The sequence below is a fragment of the Physeter macrocephalus genome, chromosome 9, assembly GCF_002837175.3.
Source record: "Physeter macrocephalus isolate SW-GA chromosome 9, ASM283717v5, whole genome shotgun sequence".
Classification (NCBI taxonomy): domain Eukaryota; kingdom Metazoa; phylum Chordata; class Mammalia; order Artiodactyla; family Physeteridae; genus Physeter; species Physeter macrocephalus.
Genome location: NC_041222.1, coordinates 90,547,918 through 90,574,409, shown reverse-complemented (window position 1 = coordinate 90,574,409; position 26,492 = coordinate 90,547,918). Strand labels below are relative to the sequence as shown.

Genomic DNA, 26,492 nt, shown 5'->3' with positions numbered 1-26,492 from the left:
TGTAGGGTTATGTAGAGAAAGGATGTGGGTAGAAGATAATTGTTGAAAATGAAAAATATTATTGTTGTTAAGGAACCACTGATGGGAGACAAATAGCCTGGCCAGGTTAGATTGGAAAATATCGTGGAGTTGTGGAATGATAACTAGAATATCTCATGTGCCTGAAGTTGGTAAAAAAGGTTGTTTTCCAAAATGATGCCACTTAACTCTTTTTATCTGTGGTATTTAGAGCAGTGTGTTCAGTGCCATCTTAGGTTTTAGCATAGGGCTGGCATTTTATGTAGAAAGTGAAAATAACCTAGGTAAGAGCAGTCAAATATATGAAAGAAACTTTTATGAGAAATGAATGAAATGTGCATTTGTAAATAGGCTTTTGAAAACAGGTTGAAACATGATATTAAAGGATCTCAGTTAATAGAAACTGTATGTTCAGAAGTAGATGGAATGCTTACATAGAGATTAGTCCTGGTTAAGACTAGTTTTAGGGGGAATTCCCTGGTGGTCCAGTGGTTAAGACTGCAGGGGGCACAGGTTGGATCCCTGGTCAGGGAACTATGATCCTGCATGTAGGGCAGTGTGGCAAAAAACAAAAACAAAACAAAACAAAAAAACTAGTTTCACGAGAGTGAGTGATCATAATGAAAGGGGAAACTTGTGATTTGATATTCAAGAGGCGTTTGTTGTTGACCAACACTGATATAATAAACTAAGGCATCAGAGCCAGCATATAGAAGTGAATTCATTCCAGGTCAATATATGGTTTTACCTCTCATCAGTTTTACACTTCTTGTACATTTGTAATTCTGTGAATAACTCCAGGAGGATTTGAGCTTGAGCTATAGAATTGTTTCTTTAATCAGAAGAAAATCAGTGCAATTATGAATTTATTTCAGTGTTGATGTGTAGAATAGAAAAGAGGGAACTCCAGCTGGAAGCCTGTAGACTAATAAGTTCCTACCATCGTAATCTTTAGTTGGAAGTATAAGGACCTAGACATTGATATTCTTCCTCAATCCAATCCCTTCTCTGATATATTGTTTGAAAACCCTTACTGACTGATTTTCCTTGTAGTTCTACTTACTGCTAATAATCAGTCATCCCAGTTCTCATTTTCCAGTTGCCTGAGTGAATCACTTTTGAGAGTCCTCTGTTAGCTATTTACTGTTCATTTCCGTATTTTTAAAATGCCAGCTATATAGAGATAATCATCATAATTTTGGTGTCCTTTTTTCACAAGGAGTATAGGAAACATACATTTGGAATTTATTTATTTTGGGAGGATGTGGTGGCTAGAAACAAAAGAGTCAAATATAATATAGGGCATATATATAAAGGCTGCATCCTATAAGAAATGTGTTTTAAGGCTTATAAGGCATTTTTATTTTCTTTATTTTATAAGACTGCAAACTTGATAACCTCTTAGAGAAAAGCCTGGCAAATCAAGGAAAACATTTGCAGCAAGACTTTTTTACTCAACTTCAGAATACAGACACAGGTGAGAAAACTTTCAGCCAGAAGTCACACTGCAGAGAACATCAGAGCACTCACTCAGAAATAAAGCCCTTTGAAATTGGAAGTAGCTTAAGCCCTAATGCAGCCCTTACCATATGCCAGAAACTTGACACAAAGAGGAGCTTCTGTGATGATACCATATTTTGGCAAACCTTATACCCTCAGACGACCTTTACTGTACATGAGAGAACTCAAATGAGTGTGAAACCCTATGAAGAATGTGGAAAATCCTTCTCTAGGAAGTCATACCTCATTGGACATCAGAGAACTCATAGTGGGGAGAGACCTTATGCATGCAATGAATGTGAGAAAACTTTTACCCACATGTCATACCTCAGAGAACATCAGAGAAGTTGCATAGGGGAGAAACCCTATGAATGTATTGAATGTGGGAAAGCTTATGGCCATAAATCAACCCTAAAAAGACATCAGAGAACTCACACAGGGGAGAAACCCTATGAGTGTAGTAAATGTGGAAAAGCCTTCTATAGAAATTCTCACCTCACTGAGCATCAGAAAAGTCACACAGGGGAGAAACACCATGAATGTACTGAATGTGGGAAAGCTTTTACCCACATATCATACCTCAGAAAACATCAGAGACGTCACACAGGGGAGAAACGCTATGAATGTGGTGAGTGTGGAAAATCTGTCTGTAGGAAGTCATACCTCATTGTGCATCAGAGAATTCACACAGGGGAGAAAGCCTATGACTGTGATAAATGTGGGAAAACTTTTAGACATAAGTCATCCCTAAAAATACATCAGCGTACTCACACGGGGGAGAAACCCTACAAGTGTAATAAATGTGGAAAATCCTTCAATAGAAAAAGTTACCTCAGTGATCATCAGAGAAGTCACACAGGGGAGAAACCCTATGATTGCAATAAATGTGGAAAATCCTTCCATAGAAAGAGTTACCTCACTGAGCATCACAGAATTCACACTGGGGAGAAACCCTATGAGTGTAACAGATGTGGGAAATCCTTCTATAGAAAGTCTTACCTCATTCTGCATCAGAGAAGTCACACAGGGGAGAAACCCTATGAGTGTAACAAATGTGGAAAATCCTTCTATACAAAGTCTTACCTCACTGAGCATCAGAGAAGTCACACAGGGGAGAAACCCTATGAGTGTAACAAATGTGGAAAGTCCTTCTATAGAAAGACTAACCTCACTGAGCATCAGAGAAGTCACACAGGGGAGAAACCCTATGAGTGTAACAAATGTGGAAAGTCCTTCTATAGAAAGACTAACCTCACTGAGCATCAGAGAAGTCACACAGGGGAGAAACCCTATGAGTGTAACAAATGTGGAAAGTCCTTCTATAGAAAGTCTAACCTCATTGAGCATCAGAGAAATCATACAGGGGAGAAACCCTATGGATGTATTCAATGTGGGAAGGCTTTTAACTGGAAGTCATTACTAAATAGACATCAGAGAATTCACACTGGGGAGAAACCTTATGGATGTAATGAATGTCAGAAAGTTTTCACCTATAAAGTCAACCTCAGGTTACATCAGAGGGTCCACACATGAGAGAAACACTATGAATGTAATACATGTGAAATATCTCTCTATAGGAAGTTTCACTTCACTCGGTATCAGAGAATTCACACAGGACAGAAACCTTAGGAGTGTAACAAGGGTGGAAAATCCTTCAAGAGAAATTCTCATCTACCTCTGCATCATAGAATTCACATGGGAGAAACCCTGTGAATAGGTTGAATGTGAGAAAGCTTTTAGCCAAATGCCAGTCCTAAACACTTCAGAGAACTCACACTGGGGAGAGATCCTATTATTAGTGAATGTGGGAACGTTTTCATCTACAAACAACCTCAGAGTACGTCAGACAGTCCCCACGTGGGAGAAACCCTATGAATGTAATGGATATGGGGAAACTTTGACTGGAAGTGCAGCATCAGAGAACTCGGGAAGATCAATGAATATAATAAACATGGAAATTTTCTCTTCGAGAAATCAACCATCAATCAACAAAACTCACAGAGAAATCCCTCATGTGTATTGTGTATGGATAGTGTTTCAACCAGATTTCAGCCCTCATTGGACATTAGAGGACTCACACAAGAGGTAAATCCTTGAAATTAATCACTTATGAACAGTCTTTCCACCAGACTACTCAATGGTTGTTAGAAATTTACACAGGAAAAAATTCCTGTGAAGATAACAGTTGAGGAAAACTTTTCTCCCCAAAGACCACCTTCAATTTAATTGTACTGGAATCCAACATGAGGGTTGTGGGAATTATGCACTTTTTATGCAAAAAACTATCATCATGTAAATATGTTAGAGGATACATTTGGTTAGTTAAAATACATATGTTCCTATTTTTTCTTACTGTCTTCTGGTCAGTGTATATAAGAAAGACCATTGTTACTGAATTGCCTCTTCAAGAAAGAAGCCAAACAGTGTTTTCTGCAAGACTTTTATTGTCTCAAGGTCAGCAGTGCATTTAGTGTGAACATTAGATTCATTATGCAAAAGTCATAAGTACAGTTGTTTGGAGAACAAATCTGATTCAATCGAGGAGTTGCTTTGAACAGTGGTACTCAATATTTACACTGTAAACAGAAAAAGAATTTGTATTTTCATTCTCCTTTAGTTCAAAATGCTTTAAAATTATCTGGGAGTTTTTTGACCCACACATTATTTAGAAATGTGTTGTTCAATCTGCAAATATTTTGATATTTTATAGCCATGATTTATTAATGACTAGTTTCATTGTCTTGTCATATGAGAAAATGTTTTGTATGAGTTCTGCTCTTAAATTTGTTGAATTGTGCTTTCTGACCCAAACTGTTTCCTATCTCAATCAAAGTGCCATCTGAGCTTAAAAATGAGTATTCTGCTGTTGTAGAATAAAGTATTCTATAAATGTTGATTAGATCCCATTGACTGATGGTGCTGCTCAGTTCTGCTATGTCCTTGTTTTGACTGATGAATCCATGAAGTACAAATGGAAGTTTGCTGAAATCTCAGACTATAATTGTTATCAGTTCTTGCCTCACCAATTTGGATGATCTGTTTTTAGGCACACACTCTTAAGGACTGTTATATCTCCTTCTTGTCTCTACCCCTTTATCATTATGTAATGTTCCTCTTTATTCCTGATAATTTTCCTTCCTTAAAGTCGGCTTTGTCTGAAAGTAATAAAGCTACTCTAGTTTTCTTTTGGTTTGTGTTAGTATAACATTTTTTTCCTCATCCCTTTACTTTTAATATATCTCTTTTTATAGTCACAGGGGTTTTGTACAGGTAGCATATTTGGGTCTTTTTTTAATCCACTATGAGATTGTTTTTTCATTGGTACATTTAGATAATTCACATATATCTGCCATGTTTTAAAATATTATCTATTCATTGTACTTCTTCATTCTTCTCTTTTTCTTCCTTGTATAATTTTAACTGTGTATTTTATATGATTGCATTTTCTTTCTTCTTGGCATATCAGTTATAATTTTTAAAGCTTTAGTGGTTGCCCCAGAGTACAGTATACACTGAAAGGTAATTCAAGTAGCCTTCAAATAATACTCTGTATGCTGGAGGCTTGAACAGGATATATCTAGATATTTTTATTTATATATGGCCTGGTATTCTCTGGCTTCCTGGATCTGTGGTGGGAGTGTGTCACTAATTTTGAAAAACTCAGCCATTATTTTTTGTTTGTTTTTTGTTAACATCCATGCGGCTTGCGGGATCTTAGTTCCCTGACCAGGGATTGAACCCAGGCCATGGCAGAAAGTGCTAAGTCCTAATACTGGACCACCAGGGAACTCCCCTAATTTGTTTCTTTTTTTCTTCTTCTGGAATCCTAATTATATGTACATTCCTTCCTTTGTAATTGTTCTCACATTCCGTAGGTGTTTTGTCCTTTTTTTTCCTTCCGTTTTTTCCTCTTGTATTTCAATTTCTGATGTTTCCATCTTGAAGTTCATTTATTGTTCCTCTGCTGTGTCCAGGCTACTTGGGAGCCCATCAAAGGTATTTTCATTTCTGCTGCACTGTTTTTAATTACTAGTTTTTCCCTTAGGTTCTTTCCTAGAATTTTGATCTCTGTTCTTCTAATGTCCATTTGTTCTTGCATTTTGTCCATTTTTGCTATAGAGGTTTTAGCATATTAATCATATTTTTAAATTCCACTCTGATAATTCCAAAATCTGTCATATCTAAGTCTCGTTCTCTTGCTGGCTTTGTCTCTTCATACTGTGTTTTTTTCTTCTCTTGTAATACATTGTAATTTTTTGTTGAAAGGCAGACATGATTTATGGGGTACAGAAACTAAGATAAATAGGACTTCAGTGGGAGGGTTAATGTTTATCTTGGTAAGATTTATGCTAGCATGTTTACTGCATGTTCACTGTTTGCTATACCTGTAGGTGTCTAAATCAATTTCCTCTAATATGCTTGTTTTTCTGTTCTTGATTATCTTTGAGTTTCCCTAGAATTTCCTCTTCAGAGTCTGAATCTTGCAGTTCTTTCAGCTGTAATCCTCTTTTATGCAAGAATCCTGTTGATGAGTTGATAGGTGTGGGGGGAGGGGAAGCATTCTATGATTCTATGATTACATATCAGTCTTTTACTTGACCTGTGCCCCTGGGATGTATCCTTCTCAAGTGCTTCTCAGCTTTTTGTTTCCCATTGGTGTGAGAAACAGGGAGGCTTGGAGTTGAGTGTTTTCCTTCCCCTACATGTGTTAGATTAACTCAAAGTAGTTTTCCTTAAGAACAGGCACAGAACAGTATGCTCTGGATGTATTAAAAATGGCTCCTTTTCCCCCTCCCTGCTGGAAACACGAGGAGATTTTTCTCTGACCGTCATCAGGAGAACTTGGTGGGGCTCCTTGAGGTAAAACTCATGAATGTGTGGCATTTCCCCTAAGAATAGTTTCACGGGAGTTTGTAAATCTCAAGCTAGTCCATACTCAAGCTCCAGCAGTTTGATTATACTTACCTACCAGTTTCTGGCTCTAGCAGCTTCTTCTCTTGGCACGCTGTGTTTCTCTGTATTCACCTTTCTGGGGGCATTTGTTTTCCCAGTGACCTCAGTTGTCTTAGAAGTGTTGTTCACTTTGTTGGTTTTCTTCATTGTTGTAAAGATGGGACTGACAGTTTCCGACTTTTTTACTTTTTGGAGTAGAAACCAGAGCAGTCTTCACAGTTTTTGATAATACTGCTGGGCTTAGGCTCAAATAATCTTGACATAATGTACCGGGAGTACAGCTTTCATCCCATGTGTACTGTCTGGGTGGGGATATTCACTGCCATGTCTGTAAGAAGTAGCTTCTGCAACCCCGGGCGGGCAGAATTGAGAAATTTCAGTGTCCTGCCCCTCCGTAAAAACGCAAAATTCTGAAATGGGGGAATGGAGCCCATTTGCTGGTTTGAATTTGCTCAGATTAGTATGCCCACAGCAAAGATCTGTGGAGTGAGGAAAGGGGAAAGTAGTGCATTCATATTTCAGACTCTGGCTGTTCTTAGTTTAGATTTTCTTGAATGTGTGTTTTTCACTTTGTGATATGCCCTTCAGGCAATATCCAGAAACTTAATAATATTTTATAGACAACTCTATCCAGTTAAATCAGTTATTTTGCTGTTGATTTGTTTTCTCTTTTTTAATATGAGTAGATGATCCACCACACCTCAGTGGTTAGCCTCAGAAAACCCTCTGGCTGCTTTAAAATTTTTCTCTTTATGTTTAGGTTTTGAAGTTTTTCTGTTGTGTACCTACATATTTTCTTCACATTTATGTTGCTTTGATTTTCAGATTCTTGGATACAAAACGTAATTTCTTCACCAAATTTTGGAAATTTTCAGTAATTATTTCTTCAAATATTTTATCATTTTTCTGTGTCTTAACCACACACATTCGATCACTAGTATTTTCTCACAGATCACTGATACAGTGTTCACTTGTTTCTCAGCCTATTTCTCTCTCTGATCTTTAGTTTAGGTAATTTCTATGGATCAAGAATGTGCCCCCATAACAAAAAGCAATTGCCTAGTTGTGCATGACTGAAAATACTTGTGTGACATATTTTGTTCGTTTATACAGTTGTTTTTGGCTGAATTAGTACCAGTTGGGTACTAAGTACTCTGTCACTAGCAGCCCAGAAGTCTAAAGACCCTGCATTTTTTAAAAGGGCATTGTGACTGTTTTGCAGAAAATGTTTTAAAGATGCTAAGATTAGAGGCGAGTGGACCATCTGGAGGTGGCTGGAGTAAACCCAGGAGAGAAACTATGATGCCCACAGGCTTGATGTATATTCCCAGGTTAATCCAGCTAACAGGCCTTAACTCTATATCTTTTGGGGCAGATGTTTGTCTGCCCACGAGGAATAAGCAGGGATTGGATCCTGGACAGCCAATGAACTGAATCTGTTAAAACTTCCTATCTTATCTTCCATGTAAATTTGATGATAGTACCACCACCATCACCACCTAACACTTGTAAAACACAGTGGTGTATTTCCACTCCCTTTATATATTGGGTTGGCCAAAAAGTGCCTTCAGTTTTAAGTAAAAGTAAAAGACACATTTTTCATTTTCACCAAGAACTTTATTAAACAACATATTCACCCATTTGTTCCACTACCTTTTGCCATTTTTCAGGCAACTTCATAATTTCATCTTCCCAAAACTTTTTATCTTTTTGAGCAAAGAACTGTTCCAGGTGCCTTTTATAGTATTCCAGGGAATTGAAATTTCTCCATTAAGAGAATTTTGTAAAGACTAAAATAAATGGAAATCCAAAGGTGCAATGTCTGGTGAATACGGAAAAAGAATCAGAACTTCCCAGCCAAGCTGTAACAGTTTTTGCCTGGTCATCAAAGAAACACGTGGTCTTGCATTATCCTGATGGATGATTATGCGTTTTCTGTTGACTAATTCTGGGTGCTTTTCGTTGAGTGCTGATTTCAGTTGGTCTAATTGGGAGCAGTACTTCTTGGAATTAATCGTTTGGTTTTCCAGATGGAGCTCATAATAGAGGACTCCCTTCCAATCCCACCATATACACATCAACTTCTTTGGATGAAGACTGGCCTTTGGTGTGGTTGTTGGTGGTTCATTTCTCTTGCCCCATGATATCTTCCATTCCACATTATTGTACAGTATCCACTTTTCATCGCTTGTCACAATTTGTTTTAAAAACAGAACGTTTTCATTACGTTTAAGTAGAGAATCGCATGCGGAAATATGGTCAAGAAGGTTTTTCTCGCTTAACTTATGTGGAACCCAAACATCAAAGCAATGAACATACCAAGCTGGTGCAAATGATTTTCAATGCTTGATTTGGATATTTTGAGTATGTCAGCTATCTCCCGTGTGGTATAATGTTGATTGTTCTCAGTTAATGTCTTGATTTGATCGCTATCAACTTCAACTGGTCTACCCAACTGTGGAGCATCCTCCTGCGAGAAATCTCCAGCACAAAACTTCGCAAACCACTTTTGATATGGTCGATCAGTCACAGCACCTTCTCCATACAGTGCACAAATCTTTTTTTGCATTTCAGTTGCATTTTTACCTTTCTCAAAAGAATAAAGCATAACATGCTGAAAATGTTGCTTTTTTAAAATCCATCTTCAGTATTAAAATGGCTGCACAAAAATTCATCAACTTTGATAAATCTTTTTTTAAATGCAAGGTGATATGACAGCTGTCACATACAGTCTAACAAAATTGTTTCAAATGAAGTTAAAGACAGCTAAGTTCTACTAGAGCCATCTTACAGAAAAAGCTGAAAGAACCTGTTGGCCAATCCAATAGATGAACGTCTTCATACTTCGTAATAACCCTATGAGGTTGATAATATACACATTTTTTCAGATAAACATACAATGGTACAGAGTTTGTGTCCTACCCAGTGTCCCACAGGAGACCTGAGACATCTGCACATGCAGTCTGGTAACAAGTCCATGTTTTCAAACGTTGTGTTATTTACCAAACCTGGAAAAGTCAGAGTACACTATGTGGGACTCCGTCATACTAATCACAAAGTCAGACAATATATGGATTACAGAGTTAAGATTTGCACAGTCAGTTCTAGGTAGGTATTTCATTGAAAACACATCAGGAGTATGAAAAATAGGTATATGTTTTCACCTTATGAAACTAGACCTAGAACAACAATTCAGACCTAAATCAAGCTGGATAAAAGAAATAAAAAATAGAGCAGATATCAATTAAATTGAGTAGAGAATGACTGTAGAGAAAAATCAACAAAACCTAAAGCTGGTTGTTTGAAGAGATCAAGACAATCAATAAACCTTGAGCCAGGCTAAGCAAGGAAAGAGAGAAGACATAAATTACTAGTACCAGAAGTCAAAGAGGGACCATCACTACTAAATCCATAGATATTAAAAGGAAAATGAAGGAATATTGCAAACAACTATATGCCCCCAATTTGTATACCTTAGGTGAAATGAACCAGTTTCATGAAATATAACTTCATAAAAGACAGTCTACCAAAACTCACACAAGGATGTGATTTGCCAATGTATTATAAAGAAATCGGATCAAAATTAATAAACTTGTAGAACAGAGTGGAAAAACTTTTTGATTGGTGAGGGATCCATTCAGAGACATCCATTTCAAATAAACATATTGCCAGCTGTGTAACACATATTAGCAAATTAAGTAGATGAGGGACCAGGCAACCTCAACCCATGAAGTTCCCCTTTTAGAAAACCCTGTATAACCTAGGTAACTATCCTTTTGAATGACCCTGCTTCTCCCTTTCTGCACCCTAATTCCTGCTCTTATACTTTAAATTTGCCAAGAAAAAGTGAACCCACAAAAGCACAGACACGCAACCAACCCCAGACCGTAATAAAGGCAGAGCTCCATGTCCATGCTCCCTGCCTGTATATCTAACTCACTCTGTGGCCCTCAGGTGTGCCCTGTACCCTCCAGGACCTCTTGTTCTTCTGAACTTCCTGATGATTTCTTGCTCAGGTGCATCCTGTGATCATAATAACCACAAGCATTGGTCTAGCCATAGCATTGGCTCTGGTAGGAGAAATGTCTGTGGTACCAATACTACATCCTAGGTGAGTGCCTCAGGGATTCCTACTCAATAACCTCACTATCAGTAGAATGAGACCAATACATCCTGCTGGCGTAGCCAGCAGGATTGCATGATTGCACTTGCAGTTAACCAAGGGGAATGCCCTTTAGCTGTGACTGGCTTAGTGATTGGCTAACCTAGCTGGGTAACACCCTTTGGAAAGGAAGCAGCCATTTGCTGGAGGTCCATGACACCGCTGTCTGTTTTTGTGTATTATCTCTACCATGTGTTGCCAGCAGTACCCATCCCCAAGTATCACAACTGCCATAATATTTCAACAGTTTTCCCAGAGCTTCATGATCAAGGCTGTATGATCTATTAAAACAATTAGACCAGTAATTATAAAGGCCTAATTAACTGTTCATATACTCAAGAGTCCTCCACACCTCACGCCAAGGAGAGCTGAGGAAGGTGGATTGAATCATAAGGCTATTATCACTGCCCAAGGTGGAGCTCTGGTCAAAGGCACAAGGAAAGGATATCCCCATAGGTAAGGTGGAGGGAAACTTCTCCCTGCATCCACTGAGGCAGTAGGTGGTTCCAGGACTATTGTGTCCTAACCTAGATGAGTGAAATATTCTTGCAACAGAAACTAACAGCACCAAGAAAATCGACCAAGACTTGCTTTCTCTCAGTGGCTGCCTCACCCCCTGCCATCACTCTTTGTCCCCCAACCTGATGGGATATCATGTGTTATGATTTGATTTCTTTTGTATCATGATCCATCTTGTGTGAAATTATAGGACTTAAGCTATGTTAAATAATTTTAAGTGGAGTCACAGTGGCTAATGTAAACTTACATATTAGTTGTTTTGAAATCTTTGGTATGTGACTGTAGATGTCTTGGTATGATAAATTGAGTGTTACTTTAGGCACAGAAACAGACATGGATCAGTGGAACAGAGAGCCTAGAAATAAAACCCCACACATATGGTCAATTAATCTTCAACGAAGGAGGCAAGAATATACAGTGGAGGAAAGACAGTCTCTTTAGGAAGTCGTGCTGGGAAAGCTGCCCAGCTGCATGTAAATCCGTGAAGTTAGAACACACCCTTACACCATACACAAAAATAAACTCAAAATGGCTTAAAGACTTAACTGTAAGATTTTTTTTTTTTTTGTGGTACGCGGGCCTCACACTGTTGTGGCCTCTCCCGTTGTGGAGCACAGGCTCCGGACGCGCAGGCTCAGCGGCCATGGCTCACGGGCCCAGCCGCTCCGCGGCATGTGGGATCCTCCCAAACCGGGGCGCGAACCCGGTTCCCCTGCATCGGCAGGCGGACGCGCAACCACTGCGCCACCAGGGAAGCCCCTTAACTGTAAGATTTGACACCATAAACCTCCTGGAGAGAACATAGGCAAAAGGTTCTCTGACATAAATTATGACAATGTTTTCCTAGGTCAGTCTACCAAGGCAAGAGAAGTAAAAGGAAAAATAAACAAATGGGACCTAATCAAACTTACAAGCTTTTGCACAACAAAGGAAACCATAAACAAAACAAAAAGACAACCTATGGACTGGGAGGAAATATTTGCAAATGATGCAACTGACAGGGGTTTAATTTCCAAAATATACAAACAACTCATACAACTCAATAACAACCAAAAAAAAAACCCAATCGAAAAGTGGACAGAAGACCTAAATAGACATTTCTCCAAAGAAGACATACAGATGGCCAAAAGGCACATGAAAAGATGCTCATCATCCCTAATTATCAGAGAAATGCAAGTCAAAAGTAAAATGAGGTACCACCTCACACCACTCAGAATGGCCATCATTTAAAAAGTCTGCAAGTAACAAATGCTGGAGGGAGTGTGGAGAAAGTGCAACCCTCCTACACAGTGGGTGAAAATTGGTGCAGCCACTATGGAAAACAGTACGGAGGTTCCTCGGAAAACTAAATATAGATTTGCCATATGAGCCAGCAATCCCACTACTGGGCATATATCGGGACGAAACTAATTTGAAGAGATACATGTACCCCTATATTCATAGCAGCTCTATTTATAATAGCTAGGACATGGAAACAACCTAAATATCCATTGACAGATGAACAGATAAAGAAGATGTAGTATATATATATACTACACAATGAATCCTACTCAGCCATAAAGAAGAATGAAATAATGCCATTTTCAACAACATAGAAGGACCTGGAGATGATCATACTAAGTGAAGTCAGAAAGAGGAAGACAAATACCATATGATATCACTTCTATATGGAATGTAAAATAAGACACAAATGAACATATCTACGAAAAAGACACTGACTCACAGATATAGAGAACAGACATGTGGTTGCTGTGGGGGAGGGATGGATTGGGAGTTTGGGATTAGCAGATGCAAACTATTATCTATAGAATGGATAAACAACAAGGTCCTACTGTATAGCACAGGGAACTATATTCATTACCCTGTAGTAAACCATAATGGAAAAGAATATGTGTATATGTATGTGTATAACTGAATCACTTCGCTGTACACCAGAAACTAATACAACATTGTAAATCAACTATACTTGAATTTTAAAAAAAAAGTTCAGATAGGGAATTTGACGACATCCAAGGAAAGACTTCACTGAAACAGAAGGAGCAACTCATAAGATACACGACCCCCTGGGTGTAACTACTATACTCTACTGGCAGGCTCCTTCAAATGAGACCACTGAACCCAGCAACTTGAAGGCACTTTGCTGGAGGACCGACTCCACCCTGCTGAGAGCTGTTCCCGACTGATGCTGCTGGAGCCTCTGTGGGAGCAGAGAGCAACTGCCCACTCATGCTTGTCTCAAGACCCGTTGCTGGACCAGAGAGATTGCTGCTGGTGCTGACACATTTCTTTCTTAGACTTCTCCTTGGTGTGCTTCCTTATCCCCTTTGAACGTTAACTATTTTGACTGATCTGTGATGTGTGCTAATTGTGTGCAGTAAACCAAGTGACTGGTGGAATATCGGCTAGTTTCATGTATCTTCAATCCTGTGATTCTTACCTGGCCTTACTGCTGGGCCCTGTAAAAAAACAGTGGGTCCAGTCCCTAACACAGTGTTGCAAAAAAAAAAATGGACAACTGTAAGTGTTCTGAGCATCTTGTGCCAGTGCCTTCTGAAACTCCGAAGGAGATTCAGTAACTCCTCCATAAATGTAAAATCCCTTTAGGAACTTCCTGGGCATGGCTTGGTAGCACAGCACGCCAGCAGGCCAGGGCTCTGTTATTACCCTCCAGTGCCTTGGGGCTTTTTCCGAAGACCCTGTGTGTAAGACACTAGTGGAGGCAGACCCTAATGCTTGGGTGCTTCACTGGGACGCCCAGGAAGGGGAGGCAGCCACTTACTAAGAGGGCTTACGAGAAGTCCTCCACAAAATTTCCAATACCAACACATAAGGTTCAGGTAACAGGAGAAAACTCAGAAAGTCAGACTGAGATCTGAAATTATATCTTAAATTGAAAACTTAAAAATTTGGTGCAGCAGAGGGGAGAGAAGGGAGCTGATTGACTGTTGCGGGTTTTTGGAATGGGCTCTGGATGGTTACTCTCAGCTGCTGAAATGTACTAACTAGCCAGTATCTCTTAAAGACCGTAAAGATCCATCTGGGCTGTGTGCTCATTTCCTCTGAGATACCACAACCTAAGCCCTCTTGGCTTTCCCTGAATGAGGGCAGAACCAAAAAACACGCCTCATGAGATACCCCTGCCACCAAGGAAAAAGCTGATAAGGTTATTAAGGCCTCTAGTGACGAGGAGGGGAGGACAAGAGAAGGCAAGAACCACTGATATTCTCACCAGAGCCCTCCCTCTCCTCACCTGGGTGTTTATTGCCTGGCGCCATGCCCAGCTTTCATCATGCTGATTACTGCTAAGGTCAGTGAATGGAAGACATTAGATGAGGCCATCTTGTGCTGCACAAAATTGGCATGACCCAGTGGGTGTACCATTTCTATGACTATAGTGACTCAAATGAACGCCTCTCTATTTCTAGCCCTGAAGAGGGCCCATTTAACTCTTGAGTCCAGAGGATTTTTACAAGGCACTCCCCCTAATTACAGAGTGGCACTCTTCCATTTTATGAGGACTGATAAAACCATTCAAAAGGCACCGGAGGACATGAACCTGGTTTTTAGACATGGAGGAGAGATTTGCACCCAGACACCCAAATACTTGAGGCTTATGCCCCTCTTCCCCTACTGTCCTGGAGGGGCCTCCCTCAAGCAAACTTCCCTCAATGAAAAAGGTTCCCTATTTCCTCCCCAATAAATTCCCATCCTAATTTTACCCCTCAAGGGAATACACAGCAAACCTTTACTGGGTGTTATGAAACCTCAGAAATCACAGCCACTTGATCTCTGAACAGCCAGTCTCTAAATTTCAGTTTATGAAACTAGCATTCTCCCACTACAGCCCCTTTCTACCATCCATCCTCTTGCCACAAAGCCCCCTCAGTCCTTAATGCTCCCTCTGTGTTCTTCCCTAACCTCCAGGACTTTCAGCCCTCTAAGCCCCTATCCTGGAAAATTGGTGGCTCCTGAGGGCTTTTTCCACCTCCTGGGGACGATCACTCTTACACCATTCTGGTGGACAATTGGGACAATAAAAATAGGCAGGGATTTCTTTTGGCCCTGTTAGAACCAATATCACTGTCATTCCAGGCAGTCCCTCTAAATTCCCAGTGTGGGAGCCCTACTACTTACAGGGAATTGCTGGTAAAACCGTCAAATCCATTTGTATGTAACTGTTGGGACCACTCACATCAAATGGCTTCCTCTTATGGTGGCCCCCTTGGTTTTTTATTTATTTATTGGCATGGATGCACTTACATGAATTACGCCACATGGAAGAAGCCCAATTTCCTGGCCTTCCTGCTGGGAGTGGCCAGCTGGCTGCCAATGACTCTTCTTCCTCGGGTCAAGATGGTGAGCACCCCCAATACTGACTTAAACAGGGCACAGAAATGGCAGTCGTTAAGCCCCCAACCTCCCGTTTCAATAGCAGTGTTTGGTACTTAAGCTAGCCACTGATGAGTGGTGCCTCACCATGGACTAGCTAAACCTCAGTTCTCAGTTTTCCCAATATCTAGTATTATAGAAAGATTGGGGAGATACAAGGGACCCAAGGAGTGTCCTTTGCCATCACTGACCTGGCTAATATATCTGTTCCCATCTCAAGGGAATCCCAGATCCAATTTGCTTTCACTTTTGAAGGGGTTAAACATTCACTGATGTGGCTCCCAATGGCATATTTAAACAGCCCTGCAGTCCCACAGACCTCTGCTCCTGGGATTTAGATAAATTACAGTTGGAAAATTGCATTTTTGAGGCATTATTTTGATGGCGTTATGCTGAGGTGTCCCTCTGAGGGAATGATATGGGCAGAGTTGCACACCCTTACACACCACCTACACCAATGTGGCTGGGCAAATGCCCCTCAGGACATCTAATGCCCAGGGTTATCTTTACGTTTCTGAGCATCACCTGGGAATTTAAGGGCTGAGAGATTCCCCCAACTGCCAAACATCCATTGCTCACTATTGAATCACCCACTACGCTCAGACAGGCACAACAAATAATAGACCTCTTCAGGTTCTGGCGGCAACACATCCCTCATCTCTCCACTATTTATTTGCCCTGTCTATGCAACCACATGTAAATTTGCCACCTTCCATTAGGATGAGACCCAATACTGTGTTTTGGAAACTGCCCAACAGAAAGTCCAACAAGCCTTACCTTTAGTGCCACCTGACTCCACATTCCGAGTATAGTCCGTGGCTATGCCTGACTATTCCTCCTGGAGCCTCTGCACCAAACCTGTCTACCTGGTTTCTTCTGGGTTTTTGGCATAAAAGTTAAAACCTAGTATATCAGTGGCATCCTGATACATTGCCCTTGAGTGCCACCTCTTGGCATTCTACTGGACTCTTTTAGAAACTGAGGCCCTAAACGGCCCACACCCAGGACTACTCCATTCCCAAGTTTCTATAATGCCCTGGGTTAGAGATGCGTGCCGGCAGAAGCTCAGCACAGCCACTGAGGCATCCTTGGCAAAATGGAAATGGTATCTTCAAGAAGGGCTAGGCTTGACATCAAAAGCCTTTCCAACTTACAGAAGAATGTGACTTTCCCACGCTACAAGAGGTAACCCAAGGCTTTCTTGTCAACTGTTAATCAATGTTCAAATAGCTCAGCCAGAAGGAACCCTATCGAAGCTCATCAAATGTTGGTACTCCGTATGGCTATAGCTATTCTTACCGCTTTGTGCAGTCCTGAGAATTGAGTTACTGGTAGATCCCCTTGGGCCTACCCATCACACAAGGGCAACGTTGGAATAATACTGCTCCAGCCCACAACTGCACCACAAGGTGGAAAAATGGGAAATGTTGGAGAGCTGTGTTGGAAGGGCCTAGGCTAGCATGACACCAAATCTGGGAGCAAAGGGATTGAATCCCTTCACAGGAAATTGGCCCTCTGGAGGTGATGTCTAAGTGATACTCACCCACCAATTCTATATATCAAGTATTGTCACAAACTAATTGGCCCTGTGAGTGACCATACACAAAACTCATCTGGTTACAGGGACTGTGCTCCCATGATTTGTCCGTCACCCTCATGGGTCAGTCCCAAGGATGCCTAAATAACATCCGGATCTTCCTTACCCTGGGATGTGAATGTGCCCAGAATCTTTATGTGCCTTGGATGAGCTCTGCTGGGGTTGAAAGGGAAGCCACCTGTTGTTTCCTAAATGTGTCCCTGATGACGCCAGGGAGGTGTTAATAATTTGTTCCACTAGCAGGAGGCACCAAATATGAAGGTCAGACATCAGGAAAGCCTCCTGTAACAGGCTAGTCTGTCCCCAGCCCATGACCAACCCCAACTGGATAGCCACATGGGAGGGTCAAAGATTTGGTGAGGACATCACCTCAGATGACTTTGCTCCAGCCCAAGAGTTCATTGCTGGAGATGACTGTGCCCCATACAGTAGAGAGGACACAACAGGGGCATATCACCATGTCAGAGACCTTGACATTTGCCCAGATTGCTGCACTCCCGAGCTCACTCTAAAGTCTCTGAAACACTGCAATTGAATCTAAGTGTTTGTATTGCCTTAATAAAATCAGGGGACCCACCAGAATATTATTTTCCTGAATTTGCCTGGTGTTTGCCTGCTGACCCTTCCTAATACCAAGATGCCTGTCAGACTGTGAGTACATCCTCTGTCAACTGCAGGGCAGCCTTGCCTCCTATCTTCCCTATTGTGGTGGCTGAAAATGTGCATTCAGAAGCAAACAGTTTTCCTGCCAAGAAAAACTACCCATTTCGACTCCTTGCCTTCACCTGCTCCCCTTGACCTTCCAATTTTCTGTGCTTACATGGGAATTCCCAACCATGATGTCTGTGGGCCACCACCATCCCCTACTGCTGACACTCTCATAACCTCGTCCACTACACTTCCTCCTATACGTTCCACAACACTGGCAAGATGCTTAGCAAACACCACCAACATTTATATCCAATAGGCTGAGAGGGCTGCCCATACTTTGAAGTCAGAAATTGCTAGGCCTGTCGTTTGGCCTCCAATCACTTGTACTCTACCTTAAATGCTTACCCTGCTGACATATTCAATTTCAGTCAACTCCACTTAAAAAATGATGTCCCGAACTTCCCTGGTGGCGCAGTGGTTGAGAGTCCGCCTGCCGATGCAGGAGACACGGGTTCGTGCCCCGGTCCGGGAGGATCCCACATGCCGCGGAGCAGCTGGGCCCGTGAGCCATGGCCGCTGGGCCTGCGCGTCCGGAGCCTGTGCTCCGCAACGGGAGAGGCCACAGCAGTGAGAGGCCCGCGTGCCGCAAAAAAAAAAAAAAAAAAAAAATGATGTCCTTTCCCTGGCCACCCTTCAGTTACATGCCTCATCCATTTTCTACTCCAGTAGCTCCTCAAAGGATCATTTTGAGGTAGGCTTTAAGCCTCCTTGGTGATTCTGTGCCCAGACACAAACAAATCTTGGTCAACATACCCCTTTAACCACACCACTGGGACTCATAACACAGATAGACATGAATGGGCACAAGTTCCTGGCTTTCTCACTGAAGGCCCCAATGAATTTTTTACGGTAAGAACGGCCACCTTTTGCTTCCACTGTGGGCCCACAGTGTAAGAATCTCACCTAGTATATTACTCTCTTCCCCAGCCCTCTGATCAACTTCCCCTGGGCTACATACTAAGTGCACCATTGTCTCCCTTGTCCTGCCTCTGGAGGTATAAACCTTGGGATGCAAAATCCCTCAGTTTCCTAATCTGTTTGTCTACCACTGACAAAAAGCCATTTTCATTTCGTTAGTCCTGGGCATGTCCGTTCTGCTGGAACTGACGGAACTAGGCACCAGTGCAGTGGCCCTGGCCACCCAAAATTGGGTATTTGGGGCCAAAATACAACTATTAGCCGTCTTTACAAATACAAAGCCTCCGTTAAACTCTATACCTTGTGCAACGGTCCCATGAGTCTCTTGCTCCAGTGGTTTCAGATAACCTCCTGGCCCTAGATTATCTTCTGGCCAAGGAAAGAGCAGTTTGTGCCCTCCCAGGGACCACGTGCTGCATGGTCATCACTAGCTCAGGACAAGTTCAAACTTACTTACATCAGATGGCCCAAGATGTTAAAATGTTTTGTAATATTACCAAAATCTTTGAATAGATTCCCTAGGCCTCCAAGATCACTGACGTATTTTCATGGCTGGACATTTCAAGTTTGGGACAATGGCTACTGACTGTATCTCAGACCATTTTTTGTGTAATTATAGGATTTGTTATCATAACCAAAATCAAATACATACTTTCTTGGTACCTACCCCTGAGTTTTAATACATCTGCTACCCAGGCTGTTAATGTCCTCACCATTAAATCTGATGCCTAGGTATATTAGGGTGGATTGTAGTGTAAGTGCCTGACATTAAGCTTTTGATTGCCCTGGCCTCAGTTTCAAAGACATACATCTCAAATAAAGCTATTGCCAACTGTGTGACACAGCTATTAGCAAAAGTACTAAAGAAGGAACCAGACTGCCCCACTCCTAAAATTTCCCTTCTAGAAAGTTCTGGGTAACCTTATAACCGACCCCTTGGGTCACTTCTTTCCCATACCCTAATTCTCACACCTATGCTTAAATTCACCCCAAAATTGTGAACCCATGAAACTATAGACACCCCACCCATCTAATCCTAGTAAATGGAGAGCCCCAGGTGTGCATTCCCCCCCTCTCTCCCCACAGTTTCACTGAGTGGCCCCATGTGTGCCATGTACTCTCAAGGACCTGAGAGTAATAAATCTTGTTCTTAAAAATTCCCTGATGGTTTCCTGTTGAGTTGTATCCTATAATCATAATAAGAACCACAAGGGCTGGCCCAGTCATAACATTTTCCCTAGTGGTGATGGTGGGAAATGTCTGTGGGGTTCACTTTGAGTCAATACAGTAAATGCACTTGCCCAGGCATTCCTGGCAGAGGACAAAGGTATCAGTAGGCTGAGTCGACACAGCATATCACAACAGAGATTATTTTTTAATGTAAGGAAGTTTTCAGAGGGAATACAAAGACATATTACACATTGGAAATAGCCATGTGGATGACATCCTTCCCATCACAAAAAGATAACCCAGAATTCTATATCAAGGGAATTATATTGCAAAAATGAGTTTGAAATAAAATAACATTTTTAGAAAAATGACAACTATTTTGTTACAGCAGATATGCCAGATAAAAAATGAGAAAGATACTTGTTCAGGCTGTAGTAATGTCATAACAGATGCATACCTGTATCCACAAGAGGAAATTGAAGAGCAGCAGAGAGGGTAAATTTATCATCATATGTAAAAGACTGATCTTTTTTTTTCTTCTCCTTGTATGTGTGTGTTTTGTGTTTTGTTTTTGATAGGTAACTGCACTAAATGTGTCATGTAACATAGGTTCAATTGCTAAAGAAGTTACACAGGACACACAATGACTATACTTACAAATCTACAGTTTATTGAAGGAAAAGTATACAATGTAGTGACACATCTAAGTAATGATATGAATCGCACGAACCCGCGTCCCCTGCATCGGCAGGCGGGCCCCCAACCACTGCGCCACCAGGGAAGCCCTATGTGTGTGTTTTGTGTTTTGTTTTTGATAGGTAACTGCACTAAATGTGTCATGTAACATAGGTTCAATTGCTAAAGAAGTTACACAGGACACACAATGACTATACTTACAAATCTACAGTTTATTGAAGGAAAAGTATACAATGTAGTGACACATCTAAGTAATGATATGAATCACATTGAAACCTGTGTCATAGCAAGGGGTTTGTAGAGGTCACATTTTGGCTCTAATTATCCTACCTCTGTAAGTGCTGTGACAGAATATACTTTGTCTTAGATCAGAAACCACCAACATTTGCAAAGACCCCTTGAAATCAGGGAGCCCCAAATGGAATGTTGGCTGAGATATATTATTTTAATATTTTGCTAATCATTCAGGCATATTACTGCTATATATTGACCCTCAACAGCAGAGGCCTTCAGGGGTCTCACCAAAACCAAGTGCAATTATCTGTCCTACTGTTTTCAATACACAATGTTTATGAGTTGGTACAATATACCCTGATATTGCATGGACCCCAAGCAAAGCTATTAATTAGTCTTTTTCACTACTTGTTCAGAGTTCACTGCCATGCAGATATATTAGCAAAACAATTCAGGCTCATTCCAGGCCTGGTAGAGTTGAATCTCTGTTGATCATGAGCTGCCCATTCTCCTTGCTTGGCCCCATATTGGGCACCATGCAGTGAAAAGTGTACTTTTCTTCACCATGCTCTCAGCGTTAGTAGATTGCCTTTACTGTGCATTGTGCAAGTGGACCCATGTTTGGTTCAGTAACAACACCCAGTAATATTTTTCTGACCACAGTGGTATGAAATTAGAAATCAACTACTTGAGGAAAGCTAGAAAATCTACATATTGTAAAAATTAAACACCACACTCCTGAATAACCAAAAAAAAAAAATGTATATATATCAAAAGAAAAATCCGAGAATGTTTGAAATAAAAAATAGAACACAACTTACCAAACCTTAGTTCTGACAGGGAAGTTTTTAGCAATAAATGCATATATTAAGAAGTTAGAAAGACTGCAAGTAAACAACAAACTTTACATGTTAAGAAAAGAAAAGCAACTTAAACCAAAGTAGCAGAAGGAAGGACATAATCAAGGTCAGAGCGAAAATAAATAAAATAGAGTTCAGGAGAACAATAGAAAAGATCAATGAAACTAAGAGCTGATTTTTTAAAGAGATTTTAAAAATAGAAAAAAATGTTAGCTTGGCTAAGAAAAAAGGAAAGAAGACTTAAAGAAATGAAAGAAGAGAAATAATAAGTAACACTACAGGATACATAGGATTATAAGAGACTACTATCAATAATTATACAACAACAAATTAGATAACGTAAAAGATAATTTCCTACAGTCATGGAACCTACCAAACGGAACCAGGGAGAAATAGCAAGTCTGAACAGACCAAGAAAGAGTAAGGGGATTGAATTAGTAATCAAATGCCTACCAATGCCTCCCAATGGAAAATCCCAGACCAGACACAACACACTGTGTAAAGGCACATATATAAAATATGTTAAATAGAATGCCAGTGGTATGTGCAAATAAAGATTACCTTCTCTCAGTGAATTAATTAGTTCATCACACTGTGGCACGTGGAAAAAAAGTTTCTAAGACACACGTATAAAAGATGATTATAAATAAGCCAGTTGTACTTGTAAAAATGACAGTGTAATTCTAGTACAAGACTGAGTTCAACGTTCTGTGGAGCATGAAAAAAACTTTGTGAAGTTACTTATATAGCTTTTTTCCTAATAAAGCTAGTTATGTAATTGAAATAAGGACAGTGTTACTAGAGTGAAAAATTGTAATCACCATACTGGAGTACATAGCATAATGTATGTGAAAAAGTTCATGAAACATATAGAATGCTTGTTGTATACATGAATAAGATTTCTGTTATTTTAGTGAATGAATATGATTACAATACTGTGATTCATTGAATACACTATGAAAAGTCACATGTATGAAAAATGTTTCAAGAACGCTAGTTGTATATGTAAATAAGGACAGTGTTATTTCAGTGAAAGAATGTGTTCACCAAGTACAATATATCATATACCTTGTAAAGTAATATGTATAAAAGACATTCCTAAGAGTTAGAATTTTGTTGCATTTCTGTAGTGTTATTTGAATGACAGACAGTGTTCAGTAACCTGTGATGCACAGAATTCACTATAAAGAAAAATGTACATGTTTTACAGAATGTTAATTGTGTATGTGAATAAGGATAGTGTTATTTTACTGAACGAATAATTCACCACAAGGTGCTACATGGAAAACATTATGTAAAGGTAGGTTTGAAAACCATGCTTCTTTGGATACTAGTGTTTATGTGTATAAAGGTGATATAAAGTGATAGAAAGTGTTTACCACTATTATTAATGTAATATATTATGATAAAACTCACATATAAAATTGTTTCAAAGAATGCTTGTTGTATATATGAATATGGCAGTGTTATTTCAGTGAAGGAAAGAATGACCATACTGTGGTGCTAAGGTTACTCTAATTAAGACACATATATAGGGCTTCCCTTGTGGTGCAGTGGTTAAGAATCTGCCTGCCAAAGCAGGGAACACGGGTTCGAGCCCTGGTCCGGGAAGATGCCACGGAGCAACTAAGCACATGAGCTACAACTAATGAACCTGTGCTCTAGAGCCTGCGAGCCACAACTACTGATCCCACGTGCTACAGCAACTGAAGCCTGTGCACCTAGAGCCTGTGCTCCACAAGAGAAGCCACTGCAATGAGAAGCCCGCACACTGCAACGAAGAGTAGCCCCCGCTTGCCACAACTAGAGAAAGCCCTCATGCAGCAACGAAGACCCAGTGCAGCCAAAACAAAAACAAAAAAGACACATATATGAAGGTTGCTTCTACTGTATTTGTACTCCTGAATGAGTCAGTGTTAAGTGGAAGAATGTGATCACTGGAAGAACGGGCATGGAATACATTTTGAAAACCACACGTATAAAAGATTATTCTAAAAGGCTAGTTTTATATGTAAATGTATAAAATGATAGGGTTTTTTCCAGTGAAAACGTGTTCAACACACTGTTGTTGGAATATGCTATGTAAAAATACCTGTGTAAAATAAATTTCAAAGACTGCTAGCTGAATATATAAATGAGAATATTAGCTCACTAAAGATATTTTCACCAAGCTTTGATATTTGCTGTATACTATGTAAGCGCACAGGTATAAGAGATGTTTCTCAGAAAGTTATTTACACATATGAAAGAGCAGAGTGACATTTCACTGACATAATGTATTCACCAAATTCTAGTTCATGGAATACATTATTTAAAGAAGCGTATAAAAGGTATTCCTCATAAAGCCAGTTGTATATGGGAAAAAGAACAGTGTATTACCATGAAAATTAGTTCCAAATACTGATGTATTAGAAACACTAGGGATCATAAGAAACTACTATGAACGAATTATTTGCCAAGAGATTAGACAATATAGAAAAACTAAATACCTATAAGCTTACAACCTACCAATTATGAATCATGAAAAATAGAAAATATGAACAGACCAACTACTAGTGAGATTAAATCACTGTGGTGCATCTAGAATATAATGCTTCAGTGAACATGGGGGTGTGCATGTGTACAGGTTTCTATTTGAGATACTGATTTTGTTTCCTTCTGATGAATATCCATAAGTGGAATGCTGGATCATTAGGTAGTTCTATTTTTAATTTATTGAGAAATGTCCATACTGTTTACCTTAGTAGTTGCACCATTTTACTTTTCAAACGACAGTGCACAAGGGTTCACTTTTCTCCACATCCTCACCCACTCTTTTTCTCTCTTATCTTTTTTATATACATTCTAATATGCATGAGGTGATATCTTATTGGGAATTTGATTTGCATTTCTCCCACAATTAGTGATCTTGAGCACTTTTTCACGTGCCTGTTGGCCATTTGAATGTCTTCTTTGGAAAAATCTCTATTCATATCCTCTGCTAACTTTTTAATCAAAATGTTTTTTCTATTATATGAGTTCTCTGTATATTTTCATAATTAGCCCTATCACATATATGATTTCAAAGATTTTCTCACATTCTATAGGTTACCTTTTCAATATATTGATGGCTTCCTTTGCTGTCAAGAAGCTTCTTAGTTCGATTTGGTCCCAGTTGTTTATTTTTGCTTTTGTTGCCTTTGCTTTGGGTGTCAAATCCAAAAAAAAAAACTTATTGCCAGAACTAATATCATGGAGTTTACCCTCCTATATTTCTTCTCAGAGTTACACAGTCTCAGGTCTTATTTTCAAGTCTTTATTCCATTCAGTTGATTTTTGTGTATGGTATAAATTAGGGGTCCAGTTTCATTATTTTGCATATGGCTGTCCACATTTCTCAACACTATTTATTGAAGAGACAGTTCTTTCTCCCTTGTATATTCTTGGCACCTTTGTTGTGAATTAATTGACCTTATATTTGTGAGTTTATTTTTGGACTCTATCTTCAGTTGCATTGATCCAAGTGTCTGTTTTTTTGTCAACAGCATTCTTTTTTTCTATAGCTTTTCTAATATAGTTCCAATTTAGGAAATGTGAAGACTCCAGCTTTGTTGTTTCTCAAGATTGCTTTGGCTATTTGGGGTCTTTTGTGGTCCATGAAAATTTTAGGATTCTTTGTTCTAGCTCTGTGAAGAATGCCATTGAAATTTTGGTACGGATTACATTGAATCTGTAGATTTCTTTGGAGAGTCCAGATCTATTAACAGTATTAATTCTTCCAATCCATGACCATGAAATACCTTTCCTTTATTTGTGTCTTCTTCGATTTTTTTAAATCAATCTCTTATAGTTTTCAGTCTTTCCCTTCCTTGGATACATTTATTCCAAATTATTTTATTATTTTTGATCCATTTGAATTGTATTGTTTTCTCTTTTTTTAACAACTTTATTGGAATATAATTGCTTTACAATGGTGTATTAGTTTCTGCTTTATAACAAAGTGAATCAGTTATACATATATCCCCATGTCTCCTACCTCTTGCCTCTCCCTCCCACCCTCCCTATCCCACCCCTCTAGGTGGACACAAAGCACTAAGCTGATCTCCCTGTGCTATGCAGCTGCTTCCCATTAGCTATCTATTTTACATTTGGTAGTGTATATATGTCAACGCCACTCTCTCACTTCGTCCCAACTTACCCTTCCCCCTCCCCATGTCCTCAAGTCCATTCTCTACATCTGCATCTTTATTCCTGTCCTGCCCCTAGGTTCTTGAGAACCTTTTTGTTTTTTTAGATTCCACATATATGTGATAGCATATGGTATTTGTTTTTCTCTTTCTGACTTACTTCACTCTGTATGACAGTCTCTAGGTCCATCCATCCACCTCACTACAAATAACTCAATTTCAGTTTTTATGGCTGAGTAATATTCCATTGTATATATGTGCCACAACTTCTTTATTGATTCATCTGTCGATGGACACTTAGGTTGCTTCCATGTCCGGGCTATTACAAATTGAGCTGCAATAAACATTGTAGTATATGACTCTTTTCGAATTATGGTTTTCTGAGGGTATATGCCCAGTAGTGGGATTGCTGGGTCATATGGTAGTTCTATTTTTAGTTTTTTAAGGAAACTCCATACTGTTCTCCCTAGTGGCTGTATCAATTTACATTCCCACCAATAGTGCAAGAGAGTTCCCTTTTCTCCACACCCTCTCCAGCATTTCTTGTTTGTAGATTTTTTGATGATGACCATTCTGACCAGTGTGAGGTGATACTTCAT

The 26,492-nt window shown here is 39.8% G+C and overlaps 1 pseudogene; it reads left to right on the top strand.

The window, feature by feature from the left end:
- The window catches only part of LOC102976672 (zinc finger protein 883-like), a 28,719-nt pseudogene extending 14,898 nt beyond the window's left edge, over positions 1 to 13,821 (top strand).
- The last annotated feature ends 12,671 nt before the right edge of the window (positions 13,822 to 26,492 follow it).